Source organism: Triturus cristatus, chromosome 6 (genome assembly GCF_964204655.1).
Source record: "Triturus cristatus chromosome 6, aTriCri1.1, whole genome shotgun sequence".
NCBI lineage: Eukaryota > Metazoa > Chordata > Amphibia > Caudata > Salamandridae > Triturus > Triturus cristatus.
This window is the reverse complement of record NC_140589.1, coordinates 1,186,926,305-1,186,939,194: the sequence shown is the minus strand read 5'-3', so window position 1 is coordinate 1,186,939,194 and position 12,890 is coordinate 1,186,926,305.

Here is a 12,890-nt window from a genome sequence, read left to right as displayed (position 1 = left end):
TAGTAGCGCTGAGCACCTTTCACGGAAAAATAACAATCACATAATATAAGAATTTTAAACGTAAATTTCCTGCATGTTAGCAGCAGCAGAAATCTTGCAATTTGAGAAAAAAATAATATTCGCAACAACATAGAACACACAATAATAATAATTAGCTACTCATCAACCTTGCAACCTCAACATCGAGCAGGTCTAGCAGGTCTTGCTCTCAGTCCAGGATATCGGACCACTGGTGCGTCACTTGGTTTTCAGTGCACTGGAACCCAGAGACCCAGAGCAGCGATACATTGCTCGGCTTACCCTCGCCCACCGCTGATGACGCTCCTAGGGCCCGTACCCAGACCCTGGCCTGCCGCCTGCTGGCAGGGTGGAGGGGAGGTGGCGCTGCATGAAAAAAACAAGAGCTGCCACTGCCAAAACAAGGCCAGGGGCTGCACCCCTTCGGGGCGCAGCGTTTCAAAAGAAAGGCGGCTCCTTCTTTCCCGGGTCGCACTCACTGCCATGATGCTGGGGGGGCAGGGCAGAAAAGAAAATATAGAAAGTAAAAAAGTAAGGAGAAATCAGTAATATAGAAAAACAGTACTAAAACGCAGTAAAAACACACAAAAAGTAGAAAAAAATGCTAATATATACACTTAACAAGACAGAGGGACAGATAATAAATAAAAAAGATGAGAAAAAAAGTTTTCGGAACATAGGATTGGAAAGATTTAGGGAGGATTCAAAACAGGCCCTAGAACCATAACAAAGAGTAGAAAAGAAGATGGGCACACAATCTGCATTGCCATATGGCAGAAAAGTTTCGGGAACGGGCAGAACAAGCAACTCTGCCCGCTTGCGGAACTCTGCGTAGCTCCGTGGAGTTTTTTTACCGCTACACGGAGTTATGCGTAGCACCGCTATGCAAACCCCGCCCAGGCTTAGCCTTAATATCACAATGTAAGGTTTATTCCTTGTTTTGTAGCATTTGTATAGCACTTCGTACCTCTGTAGTGGACATGGTTGGTGAAGAGCAGGCGTGGAGTGTGACCTCAGTAGGCAGCATTGGGTGTGGAACATGAGATGGAGAGTGTGCTCCAGTCGTGTCAGGTAGACTTGCAAGTGTTGCTAGATTTTCCTGCTTCATCCGAAGCCCTTGGGAACTTTTCTGGTTCTTGCCTAATCACCTTAGAGTCCTGGAGAAGGCACTGGAGCCTTGTACAGTTCTCTCATCAAGGGAGATTTTCAGAAAGACAAGGCAGCAAAACACTCAATATTTCTCAAAAAAAGAATTGGAGGAAAAAAAGCAAATCATTTTGTATTACTCTCGATAAAGATGTTCATGTTTAAATAGTAAGGGTTTTTTGACTTGTGTTAGACTCGAACAAATACAATGCCAATCCTAAGTAAAAGTATCAGAAATTGAGCTGAAGATCCACAGAAGAGAGGAGTCAGAATTTGGCTGTGAGCTGTCGGTGAGCTTCCATACTCCCCAAATAGAAATGTCAGTAAGGTAAATAGGTTTGGAAGAAGGTAATCTAATCTGACTATGGATGTAGTGGATGGGCAGATAATAATTTGCAGAGAAAATGTGTGTTGTGTATATTTATTTATTTTTTATATAGCGGAACTCTACCCAAAGGTATCAGGTATCAGAGTGCTTTACATAAGCACCAGTTGCATTACAGACACATTTATAAAACATTTTGTTAGGTCCGTGTGGCCTCATTTATGAGACCCTTTGCACTGAAACAACACTAAGCCACTTTTTTACTTAATGCTGCAGCGTAAATATTGCTCCCTTTAACACAGTTTTCTGTGTTAAGAACGTGCAATGGGTGTCGCTGTGAGCGTTCTTAGCAACATCCATGGCTTTTGGACACTGACCCAGATATACGAGAAATTGTTACTCTGAGGCAGCACCAAAAACCAACAACGTATGTCTCCCCAGGGGAGGCGTAAGGGAGCACAACGAGTTGAAATATCTTTATTTCTCCTAGTTTTTCCATTTTCTATGTGTGCTGCATCCTGCAACACACATGGACAGTGGAAAAAGCCTCTTGTGATTGTTTTTGTGCAAGAAGGATTCCCTTCCTGCACAAAAATAATCACCCCTGCAATGCAGGCACCCTTGCACCATGGTGCAAAGGCACCTGCATTGGCTCTCAGCAGGACATTTTGCGCCGGCGCAGGGGAAAATAACAGGAATGCGCTGTATCTGATAAATATGGTGCATTACTGCCCTTTCCTTTTGCCATAGGGCAGCAAAGCAGGAAGGTCTGCAGCGCTGCCCATAGGCAAAACCTCATAAATGAGGCGCGGGGAAGAGTCAGTGATTTGCCCGGAATCACAGGATGTTGAGCGTTGATGTTTAAACTCGAACCCGAGGTCAACCCCCTAGGCCACATCCTCAACCCAGTTGCATGTAACAAACTAACCACGCCGTGTCAAAATTAACCACACCAAAAGGTCCATAACAGTTTCAATTTAAAAGAAAACAGTAAACTTTAACAAAAATTGAAAAGTCTACATTATGGAGAGAACAAAAACTGCTTCAGGGGAAACAACAGGAAACTCTAATATGTCTATGAGATACAGATGACAGGAACATTTCACGATTTTGGCCAGTCAAAGTCTTTACCTATGAACCATGAAGAATTTCTTAAGGAAAAATATTTATAAGGCAATATTTAGCTTTAAATATGAATGATGTTTCTTAGTCTCAAACTGCGAGACAGAAAAAGGTTGCTTAAAGTTGCTTGGTCTAGCAGTATAGGCACTTAGGCGACATTATCGGGTTGATCTGCGGATGTAGCGTCTCAAGCATTTCTGATTTCAGTGGGGAATACAAAAACACCTGTTGAAAGATATATGAGGGCAGATTATGTCTCCATATTTTTAAACCAACTGTTTATTTTTTCCAATGGCTCCCGCCAGTATATTGTGCATATGCAAGAGTAATTCAGTCGAAGAAGTCAACACCGGTAGGAAATCATTCAGTAAATGAAGCGCAGTAAATGAAAACAGTGCCAATATATAAAACATAATAAAAAACAAAACATGTGATGGAGCAGGGTTTTCACGAAAATAAAACCTGCTCGGTTTGAACCTTCCGTAACATTTACTAACTGTGTGCAGTGAAAATTATGTGGGAAAAGGCCTAGCACGAGGGCAAATGCTACTGCGCAAGTGCGTACTAAAGTACTAAAAGTAGGCCGCAAATGCTTTTTCATTAATGAAAAAAAAGGACTAATGCTGCTTCTGTGCATGTTATTAATGTAGAGAATAAGTAATAACTAATATGGGTTGCGCAAGGATAAATGTAGCATTGGGTTGGTGGGTAGAGAAAAAAAATTATAAGTGAATAATAAGGCTTGTGTTTGTTTTATAGAAGTATGGTTTTCTATTCTGCATGGCAAATAATGGGTTAAGAAGTCACCAGAAAAATAAAAACGTTTAAAAGATGAAAAATCGAGAGTGAATAAGAAGATGGAACATTGTTCTGTCCTTCGGAATCCTGAGTGCCTGCCAATATTTGTATGGAGGGACAAAGAGACAAACAGAAGGAAGTTTCCTCTGCAGAGAGGCGCTCAGCAAGAAAGATATACAAAACTTGTTACAATTGCTCAAGTGGAGTATGAGAATGATGGTGGCTCAGATTTGTATTTCCTGGGGTGGAAGTGTATGTCATTGATTAAATAAAAACAAAGGGACATTTAGTGTGATGGACATGCCGAGAGTGATGTGACTATACACCCACTCCCTTACCATGCATGTGTGGTTTGGAAATTTAGGTTTTAGGGTATAATTGAGGTGTCTGGTGGGAGGGGGTTAGGTGTCTGACTCATGGGGCTGTTGGGAGAGTGTCGCTGTCGTTGGTTTTGCTGTCCTGTTTCCTGTCTACAGATTCCTGACTTAGTCTTTGCTTCTTCAAATCTTCATGAGGGGCCTTGCTGCTCTCATGGCCAGAGAGTAGATTTCCTTATTTCTATATAGGTTAGTATAGTCAGAATTTTGAATTTGCATAATTATTTGCAAATGTATTGTGTCTCTAAATCTTTTGTCTCTTTGCCTTTCCACTCCTTTATGTATTGTCATTGATATGACATTTGTAATTTTCTCTTCTGATATTGTTTCCCTGTGACATTCTATGATTCTTACTGTATGTTGGTACCAAAGATCATTTATTTCACATTATTTAGACAAACGTTTTAAATTTACAATGGGTCTGTCTTTATTAGGAGTGATTTGTTCAAGAGTGTGATTTGCCAAATGTAATCAACTACATAAAGATCGCATTGCCAAATTTGGTATATTAGAGATGAGAATATCATATTGGAGTTTGGTAAATTTGGTTTAGTTATTGGAAATACGTTAACCCAGCGTGAAGGGCGTTTGTCTATAATGGAAATTGGGCCTTATCTTTAGAAAATTTTAATACTGACTCGCTGGATCAGTTTTGGTAGCAGATATGTACGGTTGGATTAGTTATTTTGGCAAATTAATGATTGATTTAATGATTTTAAGACTTTTGATTACTGATATGAAAAGTCAGTGTCTTTGTTTTATGTAGTCTGGAAGTACGGGTACGAAGTTGCCCAAGATCCTGGGATGTTAATTTAAGCCATTGTGGCATAGTCATAGTGTGGGGAAATATCACACTGGAAGTTCTTTGTCTTTTGTTGTAATATCGAACAGTGAAAGGCTGTTGATGTTATTTTAGGGATTTATTCTGTTGTAAGGAGAGTGTATGAAATAGTGGAAAGTCCGCTTCAGAAACTCTGGCCTTATCCTCAAAGGAGTACCAAGACCTCTTTTCTAAAAATCCTCTTCTCAAACTTTGGCCTTATCCCCAGAGGAGTACCAAGACTTCTTTTCGCTTGTGTGGGAGTAGAGTGACGCTGGTCGTTATTTTACTGGAAGTAAAAGGAATCTATTGGAATAATTGAACTATCTCTTTATTATTGGAGCAGACAAAGGCACTGTTTTGTGTCATTTCTAATAAGAATTTAGTTAGAAAAATCTTGTTTTACATTGCCGTAATCTTTTTCTATGCGAAGGGAGGGTCAGTTGTAGGAGTTATACTGATGTCATAAAAACCGCACTGGCATTGATCAGAGTAGCGGGTGTGTATTGTGCTGTGATAGGTTGGTTGGTGTGAGCCCCGCTGGTAGTAGACAAGCGTGAGCCAATAGAGTGAGTGGAATTACGGAAGGATTTCATTTGTTTTGCGAAATAGTTAGCGAAGAGAAAAGGAAGTGTTGAAAATGAAGTTGATTAAAGCTTTTCAGGATTTCTTTAAGAAGGATAAACCAATTGTGGTTAGAGATGGAATTCCTGTACCTCCTCCAAGATCACCTGCTCTTTTACGATGTTAGAGCGGGGGTATCATACATGTACATGGTTGGAGAACTGGAAGAAATATACAGAGGATGATGGAGTGTTAGGTTTCCCAGAGGATGGTACATTTAATGTGAACATTTCAGAGAATTTGAGGAGACGAATACATTCCTTGAAAACAAATCCTAGACCTATGCAGTATGAGGCACTTGAAGAATGGGAGCATGAAGGGTACAGAAGGGACAGAGACAGAAATGTTTTGAAATACAAGAATACGAAATGATGGTTTTCAGAGGCTAAGTGGGATGCTCAAATGAAGAGATGGAGGAGAGATGTAATTCTAGATGGATTATATCCAGTAATGGTTGCTGAGGAAAAGGCTGCTGGAAAATGTAAAGAGAAAAATAATAATATAGAAACTTCAGAATCAGATATGGATCCAAATGAAATTGATGATGAGTTACTAGAAGAGATGCTAATGAAGAGACCTCCACCATATCAGGAGAGCTCGGATGGGATTACTCCAAGTGCACCATTAATTGAAATAGAAGCTCCCCAAACTCTACAGGTTTCACAGGTTACTCGAATATCACAGGAAAAAGAGATTGAGATGCTTAATAGAGCAAAGGAAGAATTGACTCAGAAATTAATCAGATGAGTTTAAATGCTGAAGCATTTTCAGTTCCAGTGACGATCGGTCCTATAGTTCCATTGTATAGGGAGGGTCAAAATATCCAATGAGTACATACATTGACAGTTCCTGTTAATAGTGTTGGGAATGATAGTGAGTCAGAGTCGAATGAGACATGTTCATCATTAATTGATCTTACAGTAAATGGAAATGTAACTGAAACACCAAAAAGAAGTGTTCAGATAGATCCTAGAAACGTATTACCTAATGTGAGAGAAACAACTTCGTTATTAGGGGTCTGGATCAGCGGGACCTTCACCAGAGGAGTTAGATGAATGGATAAGAGGAATGGCATCTAATAGATCTAAACCAAGTATGGATTTAGGAAGTTTGAAAGTAGATCTGGAAGAAATGATTATTGGTAAAATCAGCCCAGAGAGATTGAGTAAATATCAGGATGAAGAGTTGTTAATCATGTGTAAGCATATTACATTGAGAGTGAAAAATTAGCATGAGAAGCTGGCAGAACCTTCACAGGAATATTGAGTAGATATTAAGAAGTCTAAAGCTTTACAGAAGATGTATACATTAGATTACAGTAATAAGGATTTGGATAGTTTGAATGCTTCTGGAAAACAATTGCAAATAAAGGAGTTGATAAATACTTTGAAAAAATGGGGTGATGTAGAACGATGGAAAGGTAGATGGACAAAAAAGAAATAAGAAGCGGTTATGAATGAGGGTGTGACTGCATTTTCTTTACTTCCATTAAAAGAGACAGAGTCTGATGAAATGATATATCCAATGAGAGAAGTTCCCGGTGGTGGATATGTTTACATCCTGTGGTCAAATCAGGATATATTGTCTTTCACGAATGAGTTCCCAAGATTGAGAGGGAAGCCTGTCGAAAGGTACAAACAAGTAGACAGATTTGTAAAGGTTTCAAAGGTTTTGTTGAAAGATTTGGATGGCTTGTTTGATATTGTTGTCCCACCTGATTTATGGACTGAATGTAAGATTTCAGTTGACTGGCAAAAAGATGAATATCCTAGAGATATTAAAACAGGAGCGCCTTCAGAAGAGGTAATGACAAAATATAAGTGATTACTTATTTGAAAGGTAAGATTTCTCCAAAAGAAGCAGATTGGGTTAAGATATACAGAACGACACAAGAATCAAAAGAATCGGTACATGCTTCTTATGAGAGACTGTTACAGGTGTTCAAACAGTATAGTGGTTTTGAAAGTATTACTGACAAGGATTTGGGATACTTTGTCTATAAATTTGTGTTTGGATTGAAACCGGAGATTAGCAATATGATTCAGCAGCATTTGTGTTGTTGGCAGAACAAAGCAGTGGATGAAATCCTGATGTATGCAACATATTGTAGTGATGATATTGAATCAAGACATAAGAAATTGACTGAAAAAGTGATGTGGGCACAGGTGAAAGTATAATGGGAATATGGTTGATGGTTCGCAAAGAGGTTTCCAGATAAAAGGACAGAATCTGAATTTTCAAAATGGTTAGGTACCTATGAATATTGTACTGAATGGAGGTGTTCAAGTGCAGTTACCAGGAAAAGGTAGAGGAAAGGGTAATAAAGAAGAAATTAAAAAGAAATTTCCATGTCATGGATGCGGCCTATTAGGGCATCGGAGGAACGTGTATAAGTCGGAATGAGGTGGTTGTGAATCAGCAACACCTGCAACAGCTAGTTACACCACAGGTACAACAGGTACAAGTGCCTCAAGTACCTATACTAAATAATGTGAATGCTCAGGTACAGAGATACAGTGCGGATGTTGGTTTTTACGCCGGTGAACAAGTTGGTAAGAATCAAAATGTGAAAATGGTTTTGCAATATTGGCTGCAATGTTCTGAGAGTGATTCAGATTTATCTCAATGGCGGGGCCTGAGGGGGGAGGAAGAATGTGTACTTGGCGCATCTCTAGAGGTAGAACAGTCTGGTCCTTTTGTGGATGGGAAAGTGGAAGGTAATGATATTACATTCCTTGTGGACACTGGTGCTACCCGTTCTACTGTAAGAACAGTGGAAATTCCAAACCTACCCCTCTCAGGAGAAACAATCCAAGTCGTAGGAGTCTCAAATAAGCACATTAAGACTCCAGTGACCAAACCAAATGAGGTTCATATTGGAAAATTCTAAGATTTGCATCTGTTTGTGGTGTGTGACTCGAGTCCAGTGAATCTTTTAGATTGAGATTTGCTGTGCAAAATGAATTGCACAATTTATTGTACAACGGATGGTATTGTGCTCCAAACTCCAGATGAGGATGTTGCTTTTAAGATGATCTTAGCAAAGCTAGGAGCAGAAGTGAACGATTTATATCCTATGTTTACAACAAGAGATTTGCCTGTTGAATTAAGAGACACAGTGACAGCTGATGGGTGGGATCTTTCAGGGAAAGACATCGGATTAATGAAAGGGGTTGATCCTATTCAGATTCTGGTCATGCAGGGTGTAGAATTTCTGAAAACACCACAGTATAAAATGAATCCTAAGACTATAGAGGGAGTTACTCCAGTAATTGAGCAAATGATTGAGCAAGGTATTTTGAGAGAAATACTAGGGAGTCCTTGTAATTCACCTATAATGGCAATCAAGAAACCGAGTGGGAAATATAGGCTTGTGCAGGATTTGCGCAAGGTTAATAAGATTGTGGTACCTTGTTGTCCGATAGTGCCCAATCCCACAGTGATTCTTTACCAAATCCCTTGTGATGCAGAGTGGTTCACAGTGATTGATTTGTGTCAAGCGTTTTTCTTGATACCCCTACATCCGGATAGCCAATATCTTTTTGCTTTCCGGTTCGAATACCGTGTTTTGGCATGTTGCCGAGTTCCTCAAGGGTATACAGAGAGTCCTTTGACTTTTAATCATATTCAGAAAAAGTGTCTAGAGTGTGTCTAGTTGTGCCAGAAGACTCAGTATTGGTGCAATACATTGATGACCTATTGGTGGCATGCATCAAAGACACGAGAGGCACATGTGACAGATACAATTGCTTTACTGAACCATTTGGCAGTAGGTGGGCATAAAGTGTCACCAGCAAAATTACAATTTTGACAGAAATAAGTTCAAAATTTGGGACACCAATTTGAAAAAGGAATCTGAAAAGTATCCCAAGATTGAATTGCTATGATCTTGCAAATAGGTCCTCCCAAAACGCAAAAAGAAATTAGAATGTTTTTGGGCATGGTTGGATACTGCAGACAGTAGATTAGTGGTTCCTCTTTGACAGCTAAACCATTGCAGAGATTGACTCACAATGATGTAGTTGATCCAATTCAATTGGATGAAGAAAGTATGAAGGCTTTTATTGAATTGCGAGATCGTTTATGTCGAGCGCCTGCATTGGGAATGCCAGATTATAGTAAAGGGTTTGCATTGTTCTGTTGTGAGAAAGATGGGTGTGCACTTTTGGTTCTAACACAGACAGATAGAATGGCATGTCGACCAGTGGCATATTTCTCTTCTACTTTAGATTTGGTGGCTGCAGCGTTGCCAGGTTGTTTGAAAGCAGTGGCTGCAACTTGTGTGAGTCTGGAGCAGAGTGAGCCGATTGTAATGTGACATCCAGTGAGAGTATATGTGCCACATTCTGGTGAGATTTTGCTGACACGCACTAGGACTCAGCACATGACAAGCAGTCGTTTGACAATATATGAAAGAGTGATCTTGGGTGCTGAAAATGTGACAGTAACAAGATGAACTACATTGAACCCAGCAACTTTGTTCCCGAGTTCAAGTTGTGAAGAAGTGAAAAATGAAGCTGATCATGATTGTCTGGATGAGACAGATTTGTGTACGAAGTGGAGGCCTGACATAAAAGATGTACCCTTGTTAGAGTTAGATTGTTTGATGTTTGTGGACTGTTCATGTCTGAGGGACGAAAAAGGTGTTTTGCGTGCTTCATATGCTGTATGTAGAGTGGCCATGTATCTCGAAGCATCTTGTCTAAAAGGGACAAATTCAGCCCAAATTTCTGAGTTGGTCGCTTTGACCAGGGTGTGCATAATTGGCAAAAATCTGAGAAAAAACATATTTACAGAGAGTCAATATGGTTTTGGGGTGGTGCATAATTTTGGTAAATTGTGGACGCTAAGTGGATTTCTGACTTCTTCAGGATCCCCAATTCAGAATAGTAAAGATGTAAAAGATCTGTTGAATGCACAACAATTGCCTAAGGAGATTGCACTGGTTAAATGTTCAGCACATAGATCAGGAAATGATTATGTGACCAGTGGAAATCGAGATACGCTGACCAAGTGGCTCGTTTCTGTGCACAAAATTCAGTCTCAATTAATAAAGGAACAGAGAAAAAAGATACAAATTGTCATTTGATGGTCTTTACTATTGAAACATGGGATGAAGTTAGAAAGTTGCAGGAAGATGCCAATGAAGAAGAAAAAGAACTTTGGATCAAATCAGGTTGTAAAAAGAGACCTGATGATGAAATATGGGTGTACAGGTGACAGAATAGTTATGCCAGATTGTTTGCTTTCCCAAATGGCTAGGATGTACCATGGAATTACAGATGTTCGGAAGAGATGCCATGATTAGACTCTTTAAACAGTCATGGTATAACCCCAAGTTTAGAGTTATTGCAGAGAGTCTATGCCAACTGTGACTAGTGTGCCAGCATCAGGATCCAGGCAGAAAAACAGTTGTTAGTTGGGGCAGAATTGGGAAAGCAGCCGAGTCGGACCTTTTACTAGGTTCCAGGCTAACTTTATCGAGTTCCCTCCTTGTAATGGACTAAAATATGTGTTGGTTGTTGTTTGTCTGTTTTCTTGTTGGGTAGAGGCTTATCCAACAAGAAAAAGTGACAGTTTAACAGTTGCTAAATGGCTTGTGAGGAGGAGGTATGCCAGACCTGCAGCACGGAAGGTGCCGGCTCGTTACATAGACCGGAAGGAGTCCGTGGTCTAGCTTCGGCGGGGAGGAGCCCGGAACAACCCCAGACATCAGCGGCAGAGGAGGAACAAAGAGACGCGGGGACGGAAGCCAGGGAAGAGAGTGCGGACCGGATGAAAAGAGACGCAGGACAGAGAGCAGGCAATCGGGAAGACGAGGAGAACGCAGGAGAAGGACACAAGTCGGAAGAAAGAGCCGCCTACATCGCGACCCGACCCGGCGGCCCAACGAGGAAGGAAGGCGCCCTGGGTCCCTTTACCACGGTCCTGGACTCGGACCGTGGTGCAAGGCGAGTACTGTTAGGGGGGGCTTTCTGGTGGGGGTGGTGGGGAGGTATGGGGGAATAAACCACGTGTGGGTCAGCACTGTTGCTTTGTGTGAGCCTACAGCACACCTGTTGTTTTTCCTCACACCCTTCCCTCACCACCTATGGCCTATTCTTTGTCTTTTTAGTACTTTGGTGATGGTAGCACAAAACACAAGAGACAATAACAGAGGTAGTAACAAGGTGCAACCGGAAGCCCCGTGGCCTGAGAAAACACGAAAAGGGAGACCTGGAGAGACTGTAGACTGGCTCTGTTGTATACCTTCGGTTCCAAAGTAACTATAAGAGAAGAGAACCCCTGTCCGTGTGAAGACACAGAGACAATAAAACAACCCTCGAACCTACCAATCGTGTCTCGTGATACCTCCTTCCTTCTTCACCCCTCTTTTGCCTTCTTTTTTCTCCCCCCCCCACCACATGGATTTTGAGAGAGATTATTCCTAGATTTGGATTTCCAGTCTCTTAAGAAACAGAGGTACTCATTTTAATAATGAAATAATTTGGAGGATTTGCACAGCATTACAAATCGAGCAAAAGCTGCATTGTGCCTATTTGACCAGAAGCCTCAGGTGTGTTCAAACAGATTAATGGCACTATTAAGTCCAGATTGTCAAAAATGTGTGCATCCACAACACTGAAATGGCCAGATGCTTTACCCTTGTTTTTAATGAGTTTGAGAAGCAAAAAGTCAAATAAAGTGGGCACCCGCCACTGGGTCTCATAAGACTGCTGTTGAAGTAGATGATGGAGAAGTGTTGAATGAAAACCAAGAGCAAGTGCAACAGAGAAAAGGATTGAATAAAAGAACTTGCGATCTTGACAATGAAGCAGAAAAGGCTGTGCAAGTTAAAAAGGCGAGAAAAAGTGATGCGTGGCCAAAAGGGGTGAAAAGACTGAAATACACTCTGAAACAAAGATCTCCTGACACGATTATTGAAGTTCCAGATCAGACTGAGCACAGTGAGTCTGAAGAAGAATCAGTTCGTAAAATGAAAAGAGTAAGGGTTCCGAACAAGAAGTTCACAGCTCCAGAATGGACATAAGTAGAGCTGGAGGAAATTAAAATTTCAGATCAGATCAAAGAAGACGTTGGTACAGAGCAAAGTGAAGGAGACAGTTTTGAACCACCTTAAAGAAACTGTGGAAAAATAAGGTGCAGAATCATTAAAAGAATTGCATGAAAATCAGAACAGAAATCTGAAGAAGAAGATAAAAAGCAAAAGAGGGGGTAAAGAAGTGGGTTTGGAGATACACTAATTTGGATAAAGTGTGTGGGGCGACACTACTTTGAATAGATCTTACAAAATAGATTATTGATAGTTTTCCTAGTTTTTATAAATTTTCTTTTAGTTTTTAGGTTTGATACAAACTTTTTCATTAGAAATGGCAAAAACAGCAGAGACTGGACATCAATTTCATAGTTTTAAACACAGATGTATTAAAGCTTGTTTTTTTAGTACTCTTTTACTAATGTTGGTGTGGTTACCATTAATTGTCATTGTGCCTGTTTTAATGGTAACTAATCACAAAAATAATACTAATGGTGTGATGAGAGAAAAAGTAGATACTAAAAGTCTTTTTTTTATCTTTGAATTATTTTTATTGATTACATAGTCACAGAAAATACACATTATACAGACATTAACCAATAGGAGTTCATCGACCTTGTTCAC